The sequence below is a fragment of the Callorhinus ursinus genome, unplaced genomic scaffold (assembly GCF_003265705.2).
Source record: "Callorhinus ursinus isolate GAN/ISIS: 27379988/994484 unplaced genomic scaffold, GSC_fseal_2.0 scaffold16, whole genome shotgun sequence".
NCBI lineage: Eukaryota > Metazoa > Chordata > Mammalia > Carnivora > Otariidae > Callorhinus > Callorhinus ursinus.
In genome coordinates this window covers 36,612,168-36,638,527 of record NW_027397078.1, presented here as the reverse complement: position 1 = coordinate 36,638,527, position 26,360 = coordinate 36,612,168, and the positions used below count along the sequence as shown (strand labels likewise).

General features: G+C 42.4%; 1 protein-coding gene across 5 annotated transcripts in view; it reads right to left on the bottom strand.

The window, feature by feature from the left end:
- Positions 1-26,360, bottom strand: part of MID1 (midline 1) — a 591,209-nt gene that overhangs the window by 208,403 nt on the left and 356,446 nt on the right. The window lies entirely within an intron of this gene.

The window sequence follows — 26,360 nt, the reverse complement described above, 5'->3', positions numbered from 1 at the left end:
TGGATGAGTTTCCCAAGAGACAATGCAATCCGTGACATCACGGTGCTGTGTGCACCCCCTACCCCAGGCCTCCATCCGGCCTTTCCTCTCTCGAAAGAAAACTGCCTCTGCTTGGTGACGGTGCCTTCTCCATAGCAAACACGAACCTGGGGCGCATGGCAAATGCGGTAACTTCTCTGTCCTTAACTTCAGTTCACTGACTCTGCTTTGCTGGGGTAGTGGACGCAGGACAAGGTGCGAATCTACTGGGTAGAGAAGCCAGGCAAAACCAAACAAAAGCGCAGAACTCTCGAGATTCTGAGTTTATCACCTGACAGCAAAATAGTAACCGACAAATGGGACATTTGGCTTGTTTTATTTGTTTCGCTATTAAACACTCGCACGATGATACTAATATCTTTCTGTTACACGCGATTTAAGAGATTTTGCGTTAAAATTGGATGTAAGCAACCACAAAGATTTTAAGTGTCTGTATACTTTCAGACTTAACTGGAACTTGTTTGATATCACATTTTGCTTGACTATAAAAGATTTTACTTCTCCGCATTATCAACTAATATATAGCTCTTGAATTAACCTTGGCCGTTTTGCTCTATTCTAGGTCTTAGTTAGTCTCTGTACTAGTACACGTCACCTGTCTTAACATTTAAAATAATACTTGGCAAATCCATTCACACTTTGAATACAAACTTACTTGCAGATAAGAGCCCTCATGTCTTTAGGACTCACATCATCGCCTTTGTCCTTTTCACCCATTTAAATTTTTTAGATGTTTAGCACAAGGAGAGTTAAAAACTCAGAAGAGGGGCACCTGAGTGGCTCCGTCGGTTGGGCGTCTGCCTTCAGCTCAGGTCATGATCCCAGGGTCCTGGGATCCAGCCCTGTATTGGGCTCCCTGCTGAGTGGGGAGCCTGCTTCTCCCTCTCCAGCTCCCCCTGCTTGTGCTCACTCTCTCTCTCTGTCAAATAAATAAATAAAATCTTTAAAAAAAACCCAGAAGATATCTATACGTACATCCACAGCTACATCTTCTTTTTTAAGATTTTATTTTAACTAATCTCTACGGCCAATGTAGGGTGCGAACTTACAACCCCCAGATCAAGAGTCACACAGTCCACCGACTGAGCCAGCCAGGCGCCCACCCCTCCATCTACATTTCACATGTAACATCCATATCTGTCTATCTATCTATCATCCATCCATCACATCTGTCTATCTATCTATCTGTCTATCTATCTATCATATCCATCCATCCATCCATCCATCACATCTGTTTATCTATCTCTCATTTATATCTATATCTGTATCACCTATATCCATATATATCTATCTAGTGATGAATGATCAGTAAATTTATCTACATAAAAATAAAAGAAAAACTTTTGCATGGCAAAAAACAGCATAAGCCAAGTCAAAAGAAATGATGAACTGGGACAGAGGGCCAATCTCCTTCATGTTTAACAAGTGCCTAAACTTTGAAAAGAGAAAAACCTACCACCCAAAAGAAAAATGGGCAGTGGTTATGAAACACAGGAGATTTATAATTGGTCCTGAAAGGTATGGAAAGGTGTTCTTTTTCACTTGCAGCAAAAAAAAAAAAAAAAAATGCAAATTATAAGCTATACCAAGATACCATTTCTTGCCTGATGGAGTAGCCTAAATCCCAAGATTGGCTCCATACACCACTGGTGAGGCTCTGGGGAAACAGGTACTCTCATAGGTCGCTGGCAGGAGTACACAATACTGCCACAAATATGGAGGGAATTTGGCAGGAAGTAGTAAATTGACAGGTGCATGTACCCTTCCATCCAGCAGTACCACTTCTAGGTATCTATCCCACAGAATCACCAATATGAGCACAAACTGTCACACATTCAAGCAAAATCACGGAAACTACACACATGCCCAGCAGTCGACTGAGTAATCTGCAGCAGATCTACGTAGTAAAGTACTACGCAAGGGCAGAAAGGAACATCCGGCCTCTAAGCACTCATCTGGATGAATGCGCAGGTAATCAAAACAGAGTGTGGAAGGGGGAATGGGCTGAGAGCCGTGACGAAAGTGCAGCAGGAGGACTAGAAGTCTCTATATGCATGTGTCTGTATTTGCAAAAGGAAGTCTGGAAGACTAAACAAGAATCTAATAAAAAGAGGGTGTTTTTTTTTTTTTTAGGGAGAGGGAGTGAATGGAGTGGAAAGGGAAGAAGTGGACATGAGACTCTTCTGTGTTTACTCATTCTTTCATGTGAGGGGTCAGCAAACCAAGGCCTGATGACCAAGAGGATCCTCTGCTTGTTTTTGTCAATAAAGTTTTACGAAGACACAGCCACGCCCATTCATTGCACACTATCCATGGCTGCTTGGGAGCTACAGTGGCACAGGTGAGTTGTACTGAGGAGTGAACCGCATGGCCTACAGAGCCAAAAATGTTTACTATCTGGCCCTTTACAGAAAACAGTTGCTGACCCCTACTCTGTGTGATGAGTTTTAGCATAATGCAAGAGGGAGTCTTTAGAAGATGGGGTAGAGATGTCCCTGGTTTCTACTTTAAAGATGGTTAAGTTGAGGTCAGAGTACTTGTGTTCAAGTCCTAGCTGTCTCTGTCTGGTTATTTAACTTCCCTGGACTTGCTCTCATCGTCTACAGAGTAACGACTTCTTGGCTTCGTTATGAAGATTAAATAAAGCAAGGAAAACAAATATGGAAGCACCTTGTAAACTCTAAACTGCAATCCCAACCTAAGATATTATTATTATTATTATTAATATTGGAAGGTGACAGGTAATGCACACACATACGTAATTAGTAAGAACATTTAATATCAGAATAGCTTCGACCCTAAAAATTTGCAGAACTTAACATTAAAACATTGCCTTTAAACTCTTCTCCACTTAACATTTTCAGGCTATAATTATATCAGCTCTGGTCACATGGTAACTCTCAGCTCCCGTCTGTTCTCCACAACCAGTCAAGCCATTGTGGCTGGTCATCTGACAATACCGACTCGGAGGTAAAACCCTACTCAAGGACTTCACACTGCCGTAGAATTATTCGGTCTTCAGAAAGCTCTAGGAATTTCTATACTTGAAGGTATCTTTCAGTTCTTGCAATTGAAATTCATCTAATAAAGGTTATCTTACTATGAAGTGTGGTATATTAAGTGACTAAGTGGGTCTGGGATCCATCTGGGGATTATATGTACAAATACATAATCAGACTCAAGAGACTCTCACCCTCAAAATTCATGTTTGCATAATCACTTTTTCTTCTTAATTCAAATATTTGAATGTATCACCTTTAACTTAAAAGCCAGAACTTCTTTTTGATAGAAATATCAGTGGTTTTTCCTATACTCACTGAACTTTCCTTTTCAGCTCTCAAATTTCTAGCGATTGATTTTGCCAAAGTATTTTAGATTTAACTATTTCTAAACCGTACATATCCGTGAGCCTCTAAACTACATTAAGGTGAATTGCTCCAAACTTGCATCAGAATCTCCGAGGGGCGCCTGGGTGGCTCAGTCGGTTAAGCCGCCACCTTCGGCTCAGGTCATGATCCCAGGGTCCTGGGATTGAGGCCCGCATCGGGCTCTCTGCTCAGTGGGGAGTCTGCTTCTCCCTCTACCCCTCCCCCCTGCTCTCTCTCTATCTCTCGGATAAATAAATAAAATCTCTTTTTTTTAAAGTAACTTTTTAAAAATTTATTTATTTGACAGAGAGAGACACAGCAAGGGAGGGAACACAAGCAGGGGGAGTGGGAGAGGAAGAAGCAGGCTTCCCACAGAGCAGGGAGCCCCCGATGCGGGGCTCGATCCCAGGACCCTGGGATCATGACCTGAGCCAAAGGCAGATGCTTAACAACTGAGCCACCCAGGCGCCCCTAAATAAATAAAATCTTAAAAACAAATCCTTTAAAATATGCAGATCATTTGACCTGCATTTCTACTTTTGGGAAATAATATTTATATTGAGGAAATAATGCTATGCATACCATCCTGTACACACACACACACACACACACACTACGTTTATATTAGGAAAGCAACAACAACAACAACATCAAAACACTAGTAACAACAGAAAGGTCTAAAAGTTAGGCATCGGCTGCCGAAGTTGCAGTATGGTCATTCAAAGAAATACTGCTACTCCTGGCATCCACTGCTGTGCAACAAACCACCTGGAAATTTACTGACTTAAAGCAAGCCACATGCATTTTTCTCACAAATCTGTGATTTTGGAAGGGCTCGGTGGGGACAGCCGCTTCTCTTCTTTTTGGCATCGGCTGCCACGGCTTGGATGCTGGAGTCATCTGAAGAACTCACCACATGGTTGGCAGTTGATGCTGGCTGTCGCCTGAGACCTTGGCTGGGGCTGTTGGCTGGAACTCCCACACACAACCTCTCTTTTGTGGGATGGGCTTCCTCAAAATGTGGTGGCTGGCTTCCCAGGGTGAGTGTCCCAAGAGAGGGCTAGGCAGAAGCCATGTCACCTTTCATGATCTCTCTTGGAAGTCATACGGCCTCACTTCTGGTGGATCGAGGCAGTCATAGAACTTCACCCAGGTTCAGGGTAAGGGGACAGAGACCCTGCGTCTTGGTGGGGCACGACAAGGTTCGGGGGCTGGGTGTGAATAAAAAGGTTGCTGCCACTATTTTGGAAAGTACAATCTTGCTTAATTATGCAGCCATTGGAAGGATATAGCAAATCTAAATTTACTGACATGAAAGGACATTCCAATGACAGTGAATGCTGAGTTGACAGGACAGCAAATATGATGCCATCCAGTAGAAATAACACTGGCACATAATAGACACTCAATAAATATTTGTTGAATAAATTTTTGTACAGAAATGAAAAATGTCTTATGTTTGTGTCTATATTGCAAATAGTCTAAGAGAAACTACCAAAATGTGAACACTGGTTATATTTCTGTGATGGGATTGTATTTCCACTTTTTTGAGATGGTGGGTTTATAATATTCTTATAATGAATGCTCACAGAAAATTAAAAGGTATTTCAAAATGAACCTCAGAGGACAATAATCTGAGTTGTCACACAGGTTGACCTAATTCTTTTTTTTTTAGACAATTGAAAGCTAATTAGAATGCTCCTTGGCAAAGCACGTTTTCCTTTTTCTGCTTGTTAGAAGAATTTATTGTTTAGCTATCTATAAGCATTTCATTGATATAAAGTATTTATAGGTATTCAAGGGATATAAAAGGTATTTAAGGGATATAAAAATAAAAACTTTCTTTCTTGTTGATGATAACAAAAGAGCACCAGCAACATCAAACATATTTTTAAAAAATAAGATATCTCATTAAAAGAGATATAATTTGTCTCCACATTAGTCCTGGGTGAACATAATAATAGGTTCACATTTCATTTTTTATTTTTTAAAAGATTTCATTTATTTTGGGGCGCCTGCGTGGCTCAGTCGGTTGGGCGTCTGCCTTCAGCTCAGGTCATGATCCCAGGGTCCTGGGATCGAACCCCGCATTGGGGGGGGGTCCCTGCTCAGCGGGAAGCCTGCCTCTCCCTCTGCCCGCACCCCCCTCCCCCCTCCGGACTCATGCTCTCTCTCTCTCTCTCTCTCTCTCAAATAATTTAAATAACAATTTATTTTAATAAATTCACATTTTACTCACGGAAATAATGGGAGATAGTTCAATGGGGGCCAGGATATCAGAAAAGAAAAATTGCAGTGTGTATGTAATGTGTTATGTTACACTATCACTACCCTTTTCCCATTCATATTTTTTAAAATATGTGAAAATACAATTTGTTTTTGGAAGGAAAATTGCCAACCTCTCGTATAACAAATACTTTGAAAGCACTGTTTAAGCAAGATGTCAGGAATGATAGATACATGGGCAAATTTGAACGTAGAACTTCCGCTTGCAGTAAGAGAGCAATAGTCGGGGTGTCAGGCTTTGGACAAAGCTGGAGGAAACAAACGATCCTGATATAATGAGACTCATTGGTGTGACACTAGAAGGAGAATATGGTTTTAACCAAACTCATAAACTGGTTTAACGGTAATCAGCTTTAGTAAGATTTGTCATGCTTGTATTCAACTGTAGTCATTTCCTTTGACTTGATCCCAACTGAAATCTCGAATACTTTCTGCTAGAGCCCTTACTTCACCCCTTGAAAGGTCACCCCTCCTAAAAGAAGACATGGATGAACTCAGCCCCGATTCTCTAGAAACAAGAAGAGTTCCACTGTCAACTCTCAATGACAAAATCATTAACACCCTGAGTAAACACAGTTCTTCTTTCTGGAAGCAAGGGTCTCCCGTCCTCCTCTTGGGAATGGAATCATTGTTCACTTGCATCATGTGCACGTACACTTTATTCATCTGGAGTTAATCATTCAATTGTAAATTTAATCTCTCTCGAGCAGGTACTCTATGATGGGACATGTGCTGTAGGAATGTTGAACAGCAAGGTCCAGCCTTCCTGGAAGGCCAGAACATTCTCTGCAAAAGAGTAAGTGCACTTCATCTTTCTAAAAAGCTTTTTCTTTTTTTTTTTTTTCCAGTTTGTGAGTTAGTTGCTTTAAGTAATAAATGTTCACTGTAGAAAATTTGGATAGTATGTTAACTAACTAGAATTTAAATAAGAACTTGAAACATAAAAAAAGAAAATTTGGATATTAAAAAATAAAACTAAGAAATCACCTGTAATTCAAAAGCAAAGTGCTACCCACTGTTAACAGTTTGCTAGCCATATTGGCAGATAGGTAGGTAGGTAAGTAGGTAAGCAGACAGATAGATGGGTAGAAATATAGAGATAACATTCAACTACTTGAGTTTACACTGGATATGTATATATTTTTACATCATGTCTTTTTAGAAGTGTCATTATTTTTAATCTTTAACAACTTCATTGAGATATAACTTACATATCATAAAATGTATCCATTTTAAATGACTTTTAGTAAATTTACCAAGTTCTGCAACCACTACCAAAAGTCAGTTTGAGAACATTTCCATCAGCCAAACAAGACTCCTGTGATTGTTCGCAGTTTATTCCTGTTCTTATCCTCAGGCCCGGGCAACTCCTTCCTGTTTCTACAGATTTGTCTTTTCTGGACACTTGATATCAGTGGAATCATATACACATGGTCTTTCGTGTGTGGCTTCTTTTACTAAATGAACTGTTTTTGAGCATCATCCATGTAGTAACATGGATCGTCACTCCATTGGTTTTTATTGCTGATCACGTGTAGCTCTTTATCAAACCTAGCATAAAAACACTCAGGTTTAACCATCTCTTTGGGGTCTCTTGTGCCATGGAAAATTCATTTTAAATATATGCGATTCTCTTGTTAATCTTTTGTTACAAGAGGCCCTGGCCACTAATGAACATAGAAAGGTAGAAGAAAAACATCTCTTTCCTCTCTTCCAAGCGTATTTATATTTGGTTGATACTTATCAAGTGACTATGATGTGCCAATCCACTGTCCCAGATGATGAGTTCCCTTTAACGTATGGGAAATGCAGCACTGCCCCTGCTTTCCAGGGGTTATAGTCTATTTGGGAAGAAAAAACACTCAACTTGAGGGAATAACAAAGTGAGCGAGAACTCTGGACTAGGAGTAGCATTACAGCATGGGGTAGCAAAATCTAACTTCTTCTACGTTTTTGTGAGAACCCACGTGGAACTCCAGAGTTGGTGAAAAGATTATTATTATTTTTTAAAGATTTTACTTATTTATTTGAGAGAGAGATGGAGAGAGCACAAGGGGAGGAGCAGAAGGAGGGACAAGCCGACTTCATGCTGAGTGTGGAGCCCCACGTAGGGCTCCATCCCGCAACCCTGAGATCATGACCTGAGCTGACTCCAAGAGCCGGATGCCCAACCTACTGAGCCACCCAGGCGCCCTGGTAACAAGGTTATTTCAAGCTGAAGACATTTGAGATTCAGCAGATGCGGAAGGAAGTCTTCTCGGAGCTTTCCATATCTGACTAAAAGCAGAAACTTCTGGGCAGTGAGGATTGCCATAAATTCCCTCTTCAGAATGGCTTCTACTCCTAGGAGAGAGACCAAGAGTAAACCTACCAGAAATCCCCTCTCTGGGGCAGTTTCCTGGTGACAGAGAAGACGGAAGGACTATTGGTACCCGCACAAGCAAGCATGATTATAAACATTTTTTTCTCTCTCCTTTGTTCTCCTAAAAGCCCATTTGGCTTTCCTAAAGAAACCCTCCATAGAAGTCTTTTCTCCCCGCTCCGTTTCCCCTAAGTGAGGTATGTAAACCCCAAATTCTAACCACCCCCGTGGATGACTCATCCCCAAGCCCTGCCCTGTGTCTGTGCATCACACAAGTCAACAAACTCCGCCTGTTCTCTTGCTAATCTGCCTTTTGTCAGTTTAAATGTGCAGGCTCCCAATTCCTAAACCGAAGAGGGTAGAGGAAAGGCTTTTCCTTCCCGAACAGCTTCCCCCCCCCCCAGAAGAATCAACTTCTGTGAAGAATAAATAGGAATGAACCAGATGGTAGGGTGGGAGGGATGGTGGAGAGTGTTCCAGGCAGAGAGTCCCGTACAAAGACCAAGAAATAAGAGAGAACAACACTTGGGGTGACGGAGTTGAAAGCTCACCAAGCCTGGAATGTGAGTGTATCAGAGAAATGGGCAGGCGCTAGGCTGTGCTGTCCAACATGAAAGCTACCAGCTCCGTGTGACTACCGATCACTTGAAATGTAGCCAGTCTGACTGAGATGTGCTGAACATAGATGGAAAAATACACACCAGTGTTCAAAAACTGAGTATGCAAAAAGAACGTAAAATATCTCATTAATACTTTTAAAAATATCGATTAGATGTTGAAATGATAATAACTTGGATTTGGGGTTACATAAAACATATCCTTGTAATCCATTTTATTTATTTATTCATTTTTAAATTAATTAATAACTTTTAAATTTTGCTACCTGAAAATTCTTAATTACGTATGTGTCTGGCGTTGTATTTCTATTGGTCAGGGCTGCCCTAGACCAGGGAGGGCCTGGCAAGCTAGGGTAGGATTTGTTTGTAGGACAGTGACGTATCCAAAAATCACACCGACTGTGAGCGGTGGCCTGGCAACAATTTCACCCAAGTACATCCCGGCTAATAGTTGCGTTGCCTGGAACAAACAGAAGGCTGAGCTCTGACCCTCATCAACCGAAGCGGGGTTTTTTTTTGGTGAAAATGGGTTTTGAGAAGTCATTAACTAGAACAATTCTCACCTACCTTTACTTTCTTATTTGTTTACCACAGCTCCGTCCATTTCAAGAAACCGAGGGTGCAGGGACACCCCCGGGGTTCCCAATACCATTTATCCTATTTGTAAAAGAATTGGGAGGTTGGAGATTCCATCTCCTTCAGAAATCTACCAGGTGGTTTTGCTTTTCAGTTACAAAAATCTGCTACTTCCTCCAAGAAATAGAAACAATGGATTAACTGGGCTCCTCTCAGCGGGAGAAAATGCTGACTTTGTTCTACAAGGGACACCACTGCGGGCTCTTAATGGCTCTTTACTGATCCTTCCAAGGATCAACAATCAAAGGACTGGATCCCAGACTGCCTCAGGGGACGTTCCCTAAACTCAAATTACGAGTCCAAACAAAACCAAAGGAAACACTAGGAGAAACCAAAAGAAGCTCGGAGCGCGGCAATTGGGGAATGAGAACAGTCTCTCTATAGCGGGAGCTTTCCGAAATACTGAGACGAGCGAGATGATTTATACAGGACTGCCTGTGTCCACTCATCACTGATGACTTTTTTTTTCCCCATAAAAAATCCACTTTGAGTCTAATAAAAAAAGAAAAGCTCAAATATCTTTACTGATGATTCAGTGTATTTGCTGAACAACACAGAAGACTCTTATGAATTGATTGAAGGTTTCGGTCTCTTTCTAAATATCTGGCACAGTGTCTGCGGGTGTCCTGGGGTGGTGGTTTGTTTTTGGAGCCGTGGTTGGGAGGCAGGGGGTGGATGCCCACTGACCTGTGGTGCGTGGTGATGGAAAGCAGGTTTTCTCCATCATGGCGCTATTGACCTTTGCGGCTGGATCATTCTCTGTTGCGGGGGCGGTCTCGTGCGTTATAAAATGTGCAGCACCATCCTTGGACTCTACTCATCAGATGCCACCAGCAGCACCCACATCCCAGTCGTAATAACCAAAAAATGTCTCCAGACTTTGCTACATGTCCCCTGGAAGGCAGAATTGCCTTCCTCCTCCTCCTCTGGAGAAGCACTGATGTAATCCCTTAAAAATACAGCATTTATAGAAACATAGACTTCAAAGTATCGATGTGGGCTTTCCCGGTGGTTTCTCACTCCTAAGTGCTATGATGCATACGTTGGATATGTATCTTTCTAAAATCTTTCTAACGAGTTGGACAGTGATGGAGAGAACACATTTTCCGCTGAGCCATGACCCTCTCAGGCAGGCTGAGATCCCAGCCTGTTTGGAAGGCCACTTACTGGGGAAGCTCCGGTCCCGCGTTGACATTCTGATGTGGTGAGTCCAGCCCCCATCCTCTGCCACCATCCAAAACAAACAGAGAAATGAAAGGGTCTCACAACACTGATTTGTGTTCACCCTCGAATGAAATAAAATGTAAACAATGATCCATCTTTAGTTTTTCGAAAGCAGATCCCACTTAAATGCACAGCTTATGTCTTGACAAGCACACAGTTCTGGGCAGAGTATATGCATTTAATAGTAAGGTACACTGAATGTATCGCAGTGTGCTACTTTCAATGTTGAACTGAATGTAATTCAGAAAGGGTATTGGGGTGCCATTCAAAGGCGAGGGGGTCGACATCCTCAGTGTCCCCAGTTTCCAGTTCTACGGTCATATACCCATTAAAGGGGACCCGAAGGTGCTACCCCCCAAATACGCCCCTTTGGCATAAAGATTATTTTGAGCTGAAGGCAATTGAGAAAGAGCAGACACAGAAAAAGCTCTCTGCCCTCCTCTATCTGCCTAAAGGCAGGGCATACATTCCCCTGTAGGAAGGGGCTCTCCTCCCTCCACTTTCCCGTATTCGGAGGAGGAGACAACTGTTATCACTGGAGACAGCACTGACTGAAATCTGCATAGACAAGTTTTACTGAAATAAGCCTCATCCTCCATTAGTTTCCCCCATATATCTGCCTTCTCACAATTACTGCCCCTAGAAGCCTGAAACCCTTCTCCGTTGTCCCGTCACTTCTCCACAAATTTACAGCCTCTTTTTAAAAACAAGATTTTATTTATTTATTTTAGAGAGAGAGAGTGCACACATGGGGGGGCGGGGCAGAGGGAGAGGGAGAAGGAGAGAAGCAGACCCCCCGCTGAGCGGGAAGCCCTAGAAGGAACTGATCCCAGGACCTTGAGATCATGACCTGAGCCAAAATCAAGAGTCAGACACTTAACCAACTGAGCCACCCGGGCACCCCAATTTATAGCCTTTTGCTAAACTAGTGTATTAAGCCTCCAGGTCTGATAGCCTCTTTGGGGTTTTCATTTCTGTGAGGCGCCCCCCATATGCCTATTAAATATTTTCTTCTTTTTTCTTTTTTAAGATTTTGTTTATTTATTTGACACAGAGAGACACAGCGAGAGAGGGAACACAAGCAGGGGGAGTGGGGGATGGAGAAGCAGGCTTCCCGTGGAGCGGGGAGCCTGATGCGGGGCACCTGATGCGGGGCTCGATCCCAGGACCCTGGGATCATGACCTAAGCCGAAGGCAGACCCTTAACCGACTGAGCCACTCAGGTGCCCCTTTTTATAATTTTTTTTAACGATTTTATTTATTTATTTGACAGGGAGAGACACAGCGAGACACGGAACACAAGCAGGGGGAGTGGGGAAGGGAGAAGCAGGCTTCCCGTGGAGCAAGGAGCCTGATGCGGGGCTCGATCCCAGGACCCTGGGATCATAACCTGAGCCGAAGGCAGATGCTCAACGACTGAGCCACCCAGGCACCCCTCCCATATGCAGATTAAATAAACCTTTTTCTTCTGTTAATCTGTCTTTTTTCCTTTTATTTTGCAGGGCCCCAGTCACTGAACCTAAGAGGGTAGAGTGACTGACTCCACGTTGGCACCAGGAAGAGGCCTCCCACGTGGACGTGAAACGGACCAAACAGACAGGTCACGCTGCTATTGTGCAAATATGCAGGACTGCGATCTCCTGTCGAGAAACAACTTCACCAACACTTTGATTCCACCCACCGGCCTCGCCCGTTTTAACCATCACTAAATAACGAAATTCCTGGGCAGCCCTCCCCCTCGCCCGCTACAAAGAGCTGCCCTTTTGACACGCAGCTCCATTGCAAACTGAAGGCTGAAGCTTGGAGCTTTGCCCCCGTGACTTAAACTTGGGAGACTCACATTGGACCTGTCGTTTGTTTTCTGTAGCCCTGTTTTGATAGGTGTGGCTGGTCTTTCCCCAGAGCAGTTACCTTGTCCCTTCCTCCCGAAGAATTATGGTGTACTTCTTGGCAGTGCCACACTCGGTCTGTGTGAGGCAAAAGAAATTTCTGGACATCACAGAGTCCGTAAGTCCAGTGACCACAAATATACCCTTTGACTGTGTTAAGGAACTGCCAGGATCCTTCCACCTCACATCAGGCAGTTTCTAGAGAGAAACTTGCATGCAGATAAGGTAAAGTGGCTAGCTCGGTACTTGAATCAAATTTTACTGTGATGCAGTTGAAAGGTAAATTTATCCTAGGATGTAGCGAAGAGTGTTATAATGTTCCTTATGCTTAACATATTTTATATCTCATGGACTGTGGGAAATATGAGTATAGGAAATGGGGTGAAAAGAAATTTTTAACGAGTTCTTTACATTTAGGAAAGTGGGATTTTTTAAATAACAGCTTAAGGGAGGCAGCTTTGAGCTCTCTTAAGGAAAGAACTGGATTTGCCTTGGATGGATAGAATTAAAAGAGAATCAATATTTTTGACGAAACGATTAGAGAAAGAAAAAAAAAAAACCAACAACCCAGGTCACTGTTACTCTGTGATAATGTGAGGTCTACATGTGCAACGGTTATGTTCTTTTCCACCACCAGTGGGAAAAATGAATTTGTAGACTTTAGCATTATTTTTGTAATGCCATCTACAAACAAATTGCTTTGAAATGATGAAGACAAAAAATCACTTCTTTAGACAACGGAAGAGTGGCTTGCAAGCCTGAACACAAACCTTTGAGAATGCAGGGCTGGAAACTTTTTTTTTTTTAAACATAAAATTCAGAACAGGCAGACCATTAAGCTGGAAAAAGAAATTAATATAACCTCGCAGGCAAGAAGAAAAGCAAATACTCTAAAGCAGCCGCTGTTGATGCAAGCAAAGGTTAGAGCAACAAGGCTACTTTCTAACAAAGTGTGAATCCCATTAGTGCCGAAGTGTTATCCCTCCTTAGGCCTTCCATCTCGGCCAGAACACAGTTAGGATTTTACTTCCATCTGCATCTCAAGGCTGGTAAATAGGACCCATGGAGACGTGCAAAAATGGTGAAGCCATTCAAAAGGCATCTTCACCCGTCGCCCGTCACGTTAAGACGTTGACATACACACAATAGGCAGTGGCCCAAGTCTGCCCAAACACCCCTTTAGCATGCTTAGGTGGACAAAATAGGGAGCTGGCCTCCCCCAGTTTCCCAGCTTCCCCTGCAGCCTCATTGTCTCTTCCCGAGTACACAATGATGCCATTTCACGACTGGTACATTAGAAATGGAGCACTTGGAAAAGTTTTTGTGGGGAGTTCAGAATTTAAACTGTTCCATTTAAAGAAGAAGAAGGGGAAAGTGGAGGAGATGTGGCAGCAGCTGAAAAAGGAAAACATCTGGAAGTTATCAGTGACTTACTTATTCGTGTGCCCAATACCCAAGTGATGGACTAACTTTAACACTGTAGTCCAATGGAGGCTGATTGTTCATTACAGCAGTTCATCTGCAAGGGTCTGTAATCCAAATCCTTGCAATTTGTTTTTTTCTGTACCAAGATCTGCCCAGTATGTCTCCTAGGCCGGATTGTGTCATTGAGCAGAAGCGATTCAGATCACAGAATGAAGTTACCTATTCCCATAAAGAAAAATCCAGTGTAGGAAAAGTTCATACCCTTGCAAAGATTTTCAACATGGTTGCAATCAAGTCATTTTCCAATTGTATAAGTAAATAACATTGACCACATGAAATATTCTGCCAGAAGTACATAGTTGCTGTGATTTCTTTCTAAAGGTGTAAAGCTAAGTGCTCAAATTTGCAATTATTGAACTTGGGTTTCAGCACTGAATGTGTGCAGTGAACGTGTAGGATAATTATACCACTATGTGTTTAACACAAAGAGCATTTCTATCTCAGGGTAAAACTTTCTGATTCCCAACTGCACAAAGCTGCACCAACTTGTCAAGAATGAGGAAATAAAAAAAACCCACTGGAAATAATATTTGGTTGTTCACATTAGCATTGAAGACGACTGTGGTTCAGAAATTTCCCCTTTTTTTAATTACAGCAAGTAAACTATTTTGCCAACTCTCTTTGGGCAGCTCAATTTTCATCCTAGCTGACTGCCTGAAAATGAAGCTGTCAAGAATCCTAAGTTGAAATTGTTTTTCTGAAAAGAATGTTTATTATGGTATGTCTCCAAAAATCGTGGAGAATCTGTTCAGAAAGAGACATCTTCTTCAAACCATGTTCAATGCATAGTTTTACTATTTAAAGTGAAGAAGAGCCATATGAAAAGTTCCTTGAACTGATTTAAATCATATGTGCACCGAGAATTATTTTCGTTATCTTGCTTCTTTGTCTTTAAGTATACATTGTTTTCAGAATCCATGACTAAGCTGAATAAATACCATTGTGTTTTTCTGAAGGCAAACTCAAGTTTGCACCAATACAAATTCTTTCCCAACATTTATTTAACCACTAGGAAAGTTTGTCGATAGTTATAAAAAATTCTATTGGACAGTTTATTCATCTAGTGGGTTTTTTTTTTCAGTAAACTCTACCCTCAACATGGGGCTCAAACTCATGACCCCAACATCAAGAGTCATATATATGCTCTACCAACTGAGCCAGCCAGTCACCCCTAATGGACAGTTTACTCTTTTCTGCAATTAATGAATGTTAGGGACTGAATGTTTTTGCCTCCCCCAAATTCATTTCATATATTGAAGCCCTAATCCCTAAAATGACTATATTTGGAGATAGGGCCTTTATGAAAGTCATTAAGTTTGAATGACGTCGTAGGGCAGGGGGCTGAGCCAAAAGGGTTAGTGTCCTTACAAGAAGAGACAACGGAAAGCTCTCTCTCCCTCTCTCTCTCCATATGCAAGCACTGAGGAAAAGCCTTGTAAGGCCACATTGAGAAGGTAGAAGTCTGCAAGTGAGGATGAAAGCCTTCACCAGAAACCAGATTGGCTGGCACCTCAACCTCGATCTTGGATTTCCTAGCTTCCAGAACTGTGAGAAAGTAAATTTCTGTTGTTTAAGTCACGCAGTCTGTGGTATTTTGTTATGGCAGCCCAAGCTGACTAATACGATGAACATCACAAAACTTAGTAGTACAGATATATTTTTGCTGGAAACATCACTACAGCAGGATTCCTGGAGCAAGCACAAAGTATACTGGGATTCAGGAAGAAAAAGTAACCAAAAAGCACATCATCAGCACCTTTAGCCTTTCAGTATTATCACTATTTCTGGCTGAAATGGTACAGTTTGCAATATCCACACAATTAAATGTGATATTTAGCCACCACTATATGGGCTCACTAAGCAACAGCAAAATGTAAGGATGTAGTCATAAGTTCATTATATCTAGAGTCCATTTTTTTAGCCATCAGAGGCAGTGTTTAATACGTCTTTTTTGCAACACAAAATAAAGATGATGGACAATTCACAAAATAAAATAAGATGTGGCCTAAGAATTTTAGAGGTGCTTTGAATACTCTCTTCCAATACAGTTTTCTCATTTTTAAAAAATAAGACCAAAATGTGGAAACAACCTAAATGTCCATCAACTTGTGAAGAGATAAATAAAATGTGGTCTAGCTAAGCAATGGAATATTATTCAGTAATAAACAGGAACAGACTACTGATATATACAACATGATCAATGTCGAAAACATTATTTTAGGTGAAAGAAGCCAGCTACAAAGGACCATATATTGTATGATTCCACTGACAGGAAATGTCCACAAAAGGCAAATTCACAGAAACAGAAAGTAGACTAGCGGTTGCCAGGGGCTGAGGGTGGGAACAGGGAGGAACTGCTGGGGGGGAAGTGGGGTGTGTGTGGTTTTTTGGTTTTTTTGTTTTTTGTTTTGTTTTTAGAGAGGGAGCGGGGCAGAGGAAGAGGGAGAGAGAATCTTAAGCAGGCTTCACTCCCAGCATAGAGCCCGACACGGGGCTCGATCTCATGACCCTAAGATCATGACCTGAGCTGAAATCAAGAGTTGGACTCTCAACCGACTGAGCCACGCAGGCGCCCCAAATGGGATCTTTATGGGTGATGGAAATGTTCTAAAATTGGATTGTGATGAGGCTTGCATAACTCTGTAAATTTCCTAAATTTACCGAATTGTACACCTGAAATAAGGCAATTTTATGGTATGTAAATTATATCTCAATTAAGCTGTTTTGTAAAAAATGAAGACAAAGGGGCTTTTGAAATGCTGAGAAACACACCCATGGTGCCCCATTTAGCCTTGATGAAAACCCAAGCCAAACTTTGGTTAGGTTTGGTAGCATCATGAGGTCAAAACCTCAGAAGGCTCAGATATTCATTCAGGTTTGTCAAAACTTGAGACAGATTTGGACCTGGTCTACTAACATGTGTTTTTTATCTTTCCACTTTTCAACTGGAAACTGAGTAAAGGGGAAAAAATACAGTAGGTGGTTTCTCTAAATTTGCCTTTGAGTTTTCACCGAGGAACTCTGGCCTATATAAGATCAATTTTTTTTTTCTAAATTACGGTAAACATTTTCTTTTACATATGGCAAATTGGGATGAAAGTGTTCCGTTAGATTACTGATAGAGATAGATGACCATTTTTACAAATAACGTACTGTACATTCTTTCAAGGTTCCAAGCCTCTGAATAGTTTGTGGAGTGCCTAGGGTTTTCAAATAACCATTATCCCTAGGATGAAAACCGATGCCACTTGTGTTTCTTTCTCTTGAAATAACACCAAATAGCTCATAGTGTGCTCTGACCTCCTTCCAGAATGTACGCACACGTACGCGTGCACACGCACACATGCTCATACGTACACACTGCGCCTCACACTGACTTTTACCTTTAAACCTGGGCTCACCCTTCTGCCTTGAAAAATTTAACCACCTCCACCCCACCTCACGTTTCTCCTTCTTTCTGGGGGAACCCTGCCCTTTCAGACTCAGGTATGATATTGTCTTCTCTGGAACTCCTGCTCTGCTTTCCCACCAACAACTTCACTTTTCTTCCTCTTGGCACATTGAGCACCCCACCTCTGGGAACGTCTCTTTCCAGCCGCACTACTCACATTAAACTCTGATTACATATGGGGCTGTCTCTGCCTCTAGATTGGGAAGCACATATGTTCACATATATTCATGTATGTATCCTTAGGGCCCAGGGCAGAGTTTAACACACAGGGTAGGAAGGAACAAAAGAGAAAAAAAAAAAAAAAGGAAAGGGAATGGTAGGGAAAGGAAGGGAAGGGAAGGAAGGGGGGGGGGGGGGGGGGGAAAGGGAAGAAGGAAGGACAGATAGTTAAGAATGTGTAAACAGTTAGTGGTGATTGCTATCTTCGGAATTCCCTTCATTAGAGCACTTAATTTGTGTTTGCACAGTTTAGCTCACTAAGCAGAAAATAAGAGAATATCGGGACGCTGCGACCTTTCTAGGTCAACCTTTTCTCCTACCATGGCCCTGATGAGCCTCAAACCACTGTTGCCTTTCACCTTGAAACCATTTCTCCTGTCACTGAAGGGAAGGGACTAATGACTCTGAGGGAGAGCGCCATCAGAGGGGATCTATGTCCCCAAAGATTCTGCCTGTCTGCTTACCCTGAAAACGCTTCAGAATCTTCCCAACTTCTGCAACAAAAGCACTCTGAAGTTTGGGGCAGGGAGAGAGATGTCTGGGTACTGGAGGCTATGGGGGTGGCAGGGAAAGGGAACTTTGGATTCTGTAGGGACATCCTGATTTTAGCCCAATTTCCCTTGCTCCTAAGGGACAACCTGGTCAGTGGGGTGGAGAGTCCTGACCAGCATTGTAGTGGTAATGGTAGTGGTAATGGTAATGGTAATGGTAACAGAGAATGCCTGCTAGGGATTACGTAAAGGTTTCACATATCTGACATCATTGGATCACCCAGAATAAATACGTTTTTTGGTACAATTTGTTCTCATTTTAAAGATGAAGACATAAGATTCCTGTAGGAGCTGCGACCTGCCCAAGGTAATAGATAGACAGATATAACAGTAATAGATAGATAATAATAGCAAGTGATACACAGAACCCTTTTCCCCCACACACCTGCTCCCTTTCCCACTTTCCTTCAGATCTTCTCCATTGTCTCCTTTCTGTGAGGCCTTCCCCGACCTCCTTATATAAAATTGCAGTCTCCTCCAAACTCCTTTCTTTTAAAAATTTTTCTTCATTGCACTTACCACCGTATTTATTTATTTATTTATTTATTTATTTATTTATTTATTATTTAATTTGAGAGACAGAGAGAGAGAGAGCGCATGAGCAGGGTGGAGGGGCAGAGGGAGAGGGAGAAGCAGGTTCTCTGCCAGGCAAGGACCCCAGGGTCATGACCTGAGCCAAAGGCAGATGCTTCACCAACTGAGCCAGCCACGGGTCCCACACTGACCACCTTCTAATCACTACAGAGCACATACATTTATTTTCTTTTATTGTCTACCCATCACCATTCCCCTCCTCAAGATATAAATTCCAGGAGGGCAGTCATTTTCTTTCTCTTTCTCTGTTGAGGGCTCTACTCCTGGCACGCAGACGGGTGCCTGGCATACAGAAAATTCTCATCAATATCTGTTGAGTAAATAAAGGATTCCACAAGGACTCTGTTGCCTGGGTCTGTGACTTCTCAACTATATTTTCAAAAGATATTACACCATTTCATATTCCACTTGTTAATTATATTCTACTTTCTGGCTTCTCACCAGTTTCAATTGTTAAATTTAAGTGTCCTACAAAGTTCACTAAAGCCAATAGTGCCTTTGGAATATTAAATTTGCAGAAAATAGCATAAAATAATTGTTAAAGCTTGATATCATGTTAAATGTTATATATGCGTGTATGCTATCAAATCCGGAGTTTCCCTTCTCTGACAGTTAGAAATGTGATATACTTAATGTAACTAAAATAAACACTCCTCTATACATGTGATTACATATTAGGAACTATCGACACTGAAAAGCGATGTGCTTGTTTAGCTATAATTATCTCTATTTTATTTTTATTTTTTAAAAATATTTTATTTATTTGACAAAGAAAGAGAGAGAGCACAAGCAGGGGGAGCAGCAGGCAGAGGGAGAGGGAGAAGCAGGCTTCCCGCGGAGCAGGGAGCCCGATGCGGGGCTCGATCCCAGGACCCCGGGATCATGACCTGAGCCGAAGGCAGACGCTTAACGACTGAGCCACCCAGGCGCCTATCTCTCTATTTTAGGCACAATGACTGGGCACCCTCCGTGGCTGGACAGACTATAAGTAAAGGGACCTCTGAAGAGTAGAAATAGTTGCTTCACAACTTTTGCCAAATGTGTCAGCTTTGAAAGTGTGTTTCCTTAGGATGATTCGCATTGAGAAGGTCATGAGACCACGAAAACTGGCCACATCAGAAAGCCTGTGAGGTGTCCTGTGTAAAGCTACCTGTGTAACTTTGTTCTAGTGTTTCCTTAACTTACGTCACCACGGGCCCGCTGTGCATGGACATCTGGAATAACTCACTTTGAGAAAGCTGGCTAAAAGCAATTACTTAAGGGCGCCTGGGTGGCTCAGTTGGTTAATCGACTGCCTTCGGCTCAGGTCATGATCCTGGAGTCCCGGGATCGAGTCCCGCATCGGGCTCCCTGCTCAGCAGGGAGTCTGCTTCTCCCTCTGACCCTCATGTGCTCGCTCTCTCTCTCTCACTGTCTCTCAAATAAATAAAATAAAATCTTTAAAAAAAAATAAAAGCAATTACTTAAAATGCCTTTATTCTGTCCTACACCAAGTAACCCAACCATCCTCACGTTTGAGGGAACAAGGCTTAAAATAAGATAAGCTTTGCTCACAATGACTTCTTCTTTCCCTTTGGTGCCTTCAAAGTAGTTCCTTTTTTGGGGGCCCCTGGCGGGCCCAGGCGGTACAATGGGTGACCCTTGACCTCAGGGTTGTGAGTTCGAGCCCCACAGTGGGTGTAGAGGTTACTTAAAAATAAAATCTTAGGTGCGCCTGGGTGGCTCAGTCGTTAAGCGTCTGCCTTCGGCTCAGGTCATGATCTCAGGGTCCTGGGATCGAGCCCCACATCGGGCTCCCTGCTCAGCGGGAAGCCTGCTTCTCCCTCTCCTTCTCCCGCTGCTTCTGTTCCCTCTCTCTCTGTCCAATAAATAAATAAAATCTTAAAAAAAAATAAAAATAAAAAAAAATAAAATCTTAAAAAAAAAGTTCCTTTTTCTTTTGAAATCCATACATAAAGGCTAAATGCCAGTTTTATTTCATCTCTAAAGTCTGAAGAACAGCAATGAGATTTATCCTACTATAAATCACTAAAACAAATCTATTGCCAAAACATCTTTTTTTTTTTTTAAAGATTTTATTTATTTATTTGTCAGAGAGAGAGAGGAGAGAAAGAACATGGCAGGCAGAGGGAGAAGCAGGCTTCCTGCCGAACAGGGAGCCCGATGCGGGGCTCGATCCCAGGACCCTGGGATCATGACCTCAGCCGAAGGCAGACGCTTAACGACTGAGCCACCCAGGCGCCCCTTAAATATGTTTTGAAGAGCTGTTATAATATATCATTTTTGTTGATAGACTAGTTTCACCAAAAGCACATGGTGCTAGTTTCACAGGAAAAGAAGACGTAAATGGACTTCTTTAAAACCAGGGCCTAGGGCCCCTGGGTGGCTCAGTCATTAGGCGTTGGCCTTCGGCTCAGGTCATGATCTCAGGGTCCTGGGATCGGGCCCCGCATCAGGCTCCCTGCTCAGTAGGAAGCCCGCTTCTCCCTCTCCCACTCCCCCTGCTTGTGTTCCCTCTCTCACTGTCTCTCTCTCTCTGTAAAATAAATAAAATCTTTAAAAACAAAACAAAACAAAAACAGGGCCTAGTGAAATATTTAGCCCATCCCCTCCCTATCTCCGCCAGCGCCTTGTCCGGTAGGCACAGTAACCTTCCCATCAGCCACCTCGCTTTTTGAAGTGGTCACAAAGTCTCTCCTGTTTATGCTATAGTTCTTCTACTTAACTGTGACATTTACAAAGTACATTTAGGTGTAAGCTTCACTTATTACATCATTAGCAGGTCAAAATTTTTCTTACGAAATTTTTTCTAAAGAGAAACACCGTTCGGTGAGAATCCAGGGACTACCGCATTGCTACCTGGTGTGCTGGCTGCTAGCAAAGCAGCCAAGGAAATGGCCAAAATGGTCTCCTACCACTGCCATCACCAGTAACCCAGCCTCCCTAGCCTTTATGAGCCTCCAGACCCTTCCAATTGTTGTGATTTGGTTTTGTGAAGCCCGCGAAACTCCATCAAGCTGATGGAGCGTGTGACTATCAAAGTTACAACAGAATCCAAATGTCACTGTACCAACAAATTTTGCTAAAAAAAGGAGATGAGTTGAGAAATAATAAACTCAAGAATGAGAGAAAGAAAGGAGGAAAGAAAAAGAAAGATTATAATCACCTAGCCTCCTTTCCTTTACGATTTTTTGTTTTGATTCTCAAAACATTGTTAAATTTAATTTGCTAAATCTTGTCAAGCATTAGATGGATGTTAGATAAGCTTTAACAGGAAATTTGAGGCTTTATTAAATCCTTTTGTTACTATGAAGTCCATGTAATTTTCATAACACTCTGGGGTGACTTTTTTTGCATCTTAAAAATTGAGGCAGCTATGAGAACTGTATCAAGGCAAGTAAACTTGATTTCTCCCAGGCAGTATGGCAGTAGGTTTGCTCGGAGAATATCCATCCTGCCCTTGCTAGGAACACTGGGTCAGGCATGACCACAAAAGAAAACAGATGATGATAGTATGTGATTATAAGAAACTTAGAATCCAGTAGATAAAACAGGGTGGGCACAAAGTTACAGATGAATGGGTATTTCTTCTTTCAGGTAAACCTAATATCTGCAACTTTGATTTTCAAGGAATGGCACAATATGGGACCAACGATTTTATAACCTTCTGAATGTGTTGGCCAGAGTACATTATATGTTAGATAAAAGCTCGGGAAAGTGGGATATTGCCCCCTAGCTCAATAAACATTGTCAATACCACATAAAAGAAGCTTTGTAGAGCGGGAAGGGACTACCCTCACACCCTTTGATTTTATGGAAGATAGTGAAGTTTCAGGAGTTTTGTAAAGAAGCCAGCGTGTTGCGACGGAGAGAGCCTGGGCTTTGAGGTCTTATAGTTCCCACGTTGTTGTGTGTGATTTTGGGCAGGTCCCTTGACATCTCTGAAGCCCAGTTTTCTCTTCTGTGACCTGGGAACAAAAAGCCCTATTCCATAGATATTGTCAAGAAGATGAAATGAGATGGTGTGCCTCCTTAACTCTATCCGGCACACGAGAAAGGCCCAGGAAACGCTGGTTCCTTTATTCTTAGTACCAACCAACATTAATATTTATGGAGGGCATAATGCCACTGCACTGGGCATTCTCCGTTCTTCATCTCATTTCATCTTTACAACAGCTCCATGTAGGTGGTACGCTTAGTCTCCCCCATTTGCAGGCGAGGAGACTAAGACCTGGAAGGGTAGAGTAACTTGCTCAAGAACACATTCCTACTGAGCAGTGGAGCTAAGATTTTCCTCCAAATCCTGCTGTATCCACTCACTAGCCAAGTATGGCCCCGCCAGCTGATTTGCTAAATTGGGAGGGGGCTGAGTCCATTATTCATCGGACAGATAGTACTAAGTACTCATTATGTTTCAGGCACGTTATGGGCTGCTGAAGATGCAATGACGAGTGAAACGGACATGGCCCCAGCCCTCCCAGAGCTCACAACCCAACCCAGGAGTTCCCAGCTTTGGTGCTGTTGGCATTTGAAGCTGGACAATTCTTTGCTATGGAGGGCCATCCCGTGCACTGTAGCATGTTAAGCAGCATCCCTGGCTTCGACCAGCTAGCTGCCAGTAGCACGTCACACCACCCCCCTCAAGTTGTGTGACAACCCAAAATGACTCCGGATGTTGCCAAATGTCTTCTAGGGAGGAAATTGCCCTGAATAAGAACACTGCTCTTGTGAATACAATAGTAAGGGTCTGCTTAAGGACTTAGGGAACTCTTACTCAGCCTGAGGCTTTCTAAGATACCCAGTTTCTCTTTAAAAAGCAAAAGGCCCCGGGTCATCTGCCATAATGCCTGACATGTAACTACCACCTCACGAAAAGGTTCCACATTGTTCTAGGGAAAGCTTTCTTGGTGGAACCGTCTCTGCTTTGGAAAAGGAAGGCAATCAAATTTTCTCTATAGAAATATGTTATAGAAATAGGTTTATAGTCAACTTACCTGAAACAGGGTGTACCATAAATTACTATGCTTTCGAAAAATATTAAAGGGATACGAAGACTTAGTGACTAATACCATCGAGGGAGCTAATTACAGCTCTATAACTGGGCGGGGGTGGGGAGCGGGGAGGAAAGCATTGACTTTGGGGAGCCTAGAATCGAGGTTTGATGGGTTCAGCATCTCCAGGTTTATCACAGTATTTCCAGGTCGCTGGTGGGATTAGTCCCAGTAGGTTAACTGTTGCGACCCAGAAATTACACAACAGTCCCACACGGATGATCCTGGGATTTCCGGACTTCTGGGATGCTCCTCTCTACACTGAGACTCAGGGACCCAGGCTTTGACAAGCTTACGGCTCTGCTTTCTTGTAGGTATTCGGAATTTTCACCTCCAGCAGTGAAAGGGGGAAGAGAGGGTGCGCAGAGTGCAATGGGGGGGGGGTGTCTTACGGACCATGACCAGAATCCTGATATTCCACTGATAAGATAATCAGTTACATGACAACTGCTACCTATAAGGGACACTAGGAAATGAAGTCCAACGACGTGTCCAGGAAGGAAGGGAGGACTGTTTGAACACAGAGCCATACTTTGCCAATCCGGTCAAAATCATTTTCATTGCCTAAGAGCCATACATTGTCTAATTTTCTGGTTTAACATTCTTCTTCTTTTTTTTTTTTTTTTAGATTTTATTTATTTGACAGAGAGAGACACAGCGAGAGAGGGAACACAAGCAGGGGGAGTGGGAGAGGGAGAAGCAGGCTTCCCGCGGAGCAGGGAGCCCGATGTGGGCCTCGATCCCAGGACCCTGGGACCGTGACCTGAGCCGAAGGCAGACGCTTAACGACTGAGCCACCCAGGTGCCCTAATTTTCTGGTTTATAAAATCAGGATATCATATACTTCATAAAGATTCTGTGAGGACTAATGAGAGATTTGTAGGTTACATTCTTCCCAAAGACTTTGTGCTATGTACGTATCTGATATCCGGAGAATAATACACTCTGCTAATTTATAGCCCCATTATGAATAGATACATTCTTAATCCCTGGCAGACATCCTGATGTGGTCAAACCGTTATCATTCGTTAAGAAAAGGCAAATGGGCTATGCAGTACAAGTTCATGTCCCCTAGCGATGGTGTAATATTTTCTTTTGCTCTCAATGTGTGAATTATTAAAAATAAGCTAGCTACAATGTCATCATTTTTGATTATATCAAAAATGAAGGCAGAGACAGGACTGCTTCCAATCTGTGAAGTTATTTAGCATTTAATATTCCCTTTGGGAAATCAGTATGGTTTGGGGGAGATTATTTATATACCACTAGTCAAGTGTGGTTTAAATAAATGCACTGTGTTGCTAGAGTTATGTGAATGAATCTTTCAATGTCAAGACCTTACTATTGAATAAAGAGATATAGTCATAAATCAGGAACGGGAAAATGGTTAGTAGAAATTATCTGGTCATTTTACTGATGTGGACGAATACCTTAGGTTCTGTTTTCTAGTATTTATTCAAATCATAAATATGAATGTCTGGGCATTGTATGTCAAGATATTAACATGTATTAGTCATTTAAAATGTATTTTCTATGAAATTAAGTTTATTTTAGGGCTGAAATGTGGGCTGGTGGTTCAGACATGTATAAATAATTCATGTGTTTTAAAACCAGTTAGGTAGGGCGCCTGGGTGGCTCAGTCGTTAAGCGTCTGCCTTCGGCTCAGATCATGATCCTGGGATCCTGGGATCCTGGGATCGAGCCCCGCATCGGGCTCCCCTGCTCTGTGGGGAGCCTGCTTCTCCTTCTCCCTCACTTGTGCTCTCTAGCTCTCTCTCTCTGTATCTCTCCAATAAATAAATAAAATCTTAAAAAAAAAATAAAACCAGTTAGGTAAAAAAAGAAGTAATTAAATCATGACAAAGTAATACCGACACTTAAGTCGTCAGGGTGCATTCTTCATAATTCAGGAAACAAATCGGTTCCTTCCAAGCTTGACGGAGGTTTGGAGCAGAGGAGGATGGTTAGCAAGTCAGAAAGAAAAAGGGAAATAAACAGAAGTCTAGGGTCTCTGAGCTAAACCACAGATTGGTTTGTTTCTCCTTACGTCACTCGACTCCTATCAGAGAGAAAATCAAAGTTCCTGGGAGAAATGAGAAGAAAGTGCATTGAAAGAGACCGACTCTCCAAAGCCAACCTGAGGGTAGTTGGGGAGTAAGAACCTGCAAGCCTCACTTTGAACAGAGGGCCACCACCGGCTTTCCTTTTCTGCCCGTAGCTGTTTCTCAGACAACAGGTATGCCCTGCTTTCGGTAAACAGAACACCGGACCAGGGGGAGAAATTCATGGGTCATTATTAAATTTACAAAGGGATTCCACGCCTTACCCCAGCGTTCCCTATAAAATGTATTTACCTAGTGACTTTTCCCTGGAGCCGGTGGAAACCCTTTTCGGTTGAATAAAAATTATTTTCACATATGTAGGCTGAACACGACGAAACCGTCAATATCCGACCATTTTGACAGGCAAATGGCAAGTTTTTAAGGTTAACCTTAAGGTTCAGTTTTCCAGGAACGTATCCTTGGTACAAAGGAAGATGGGTCCTGCTGACAAACCAGCAATAAATCCGATGGGGAAACAACAGAGGA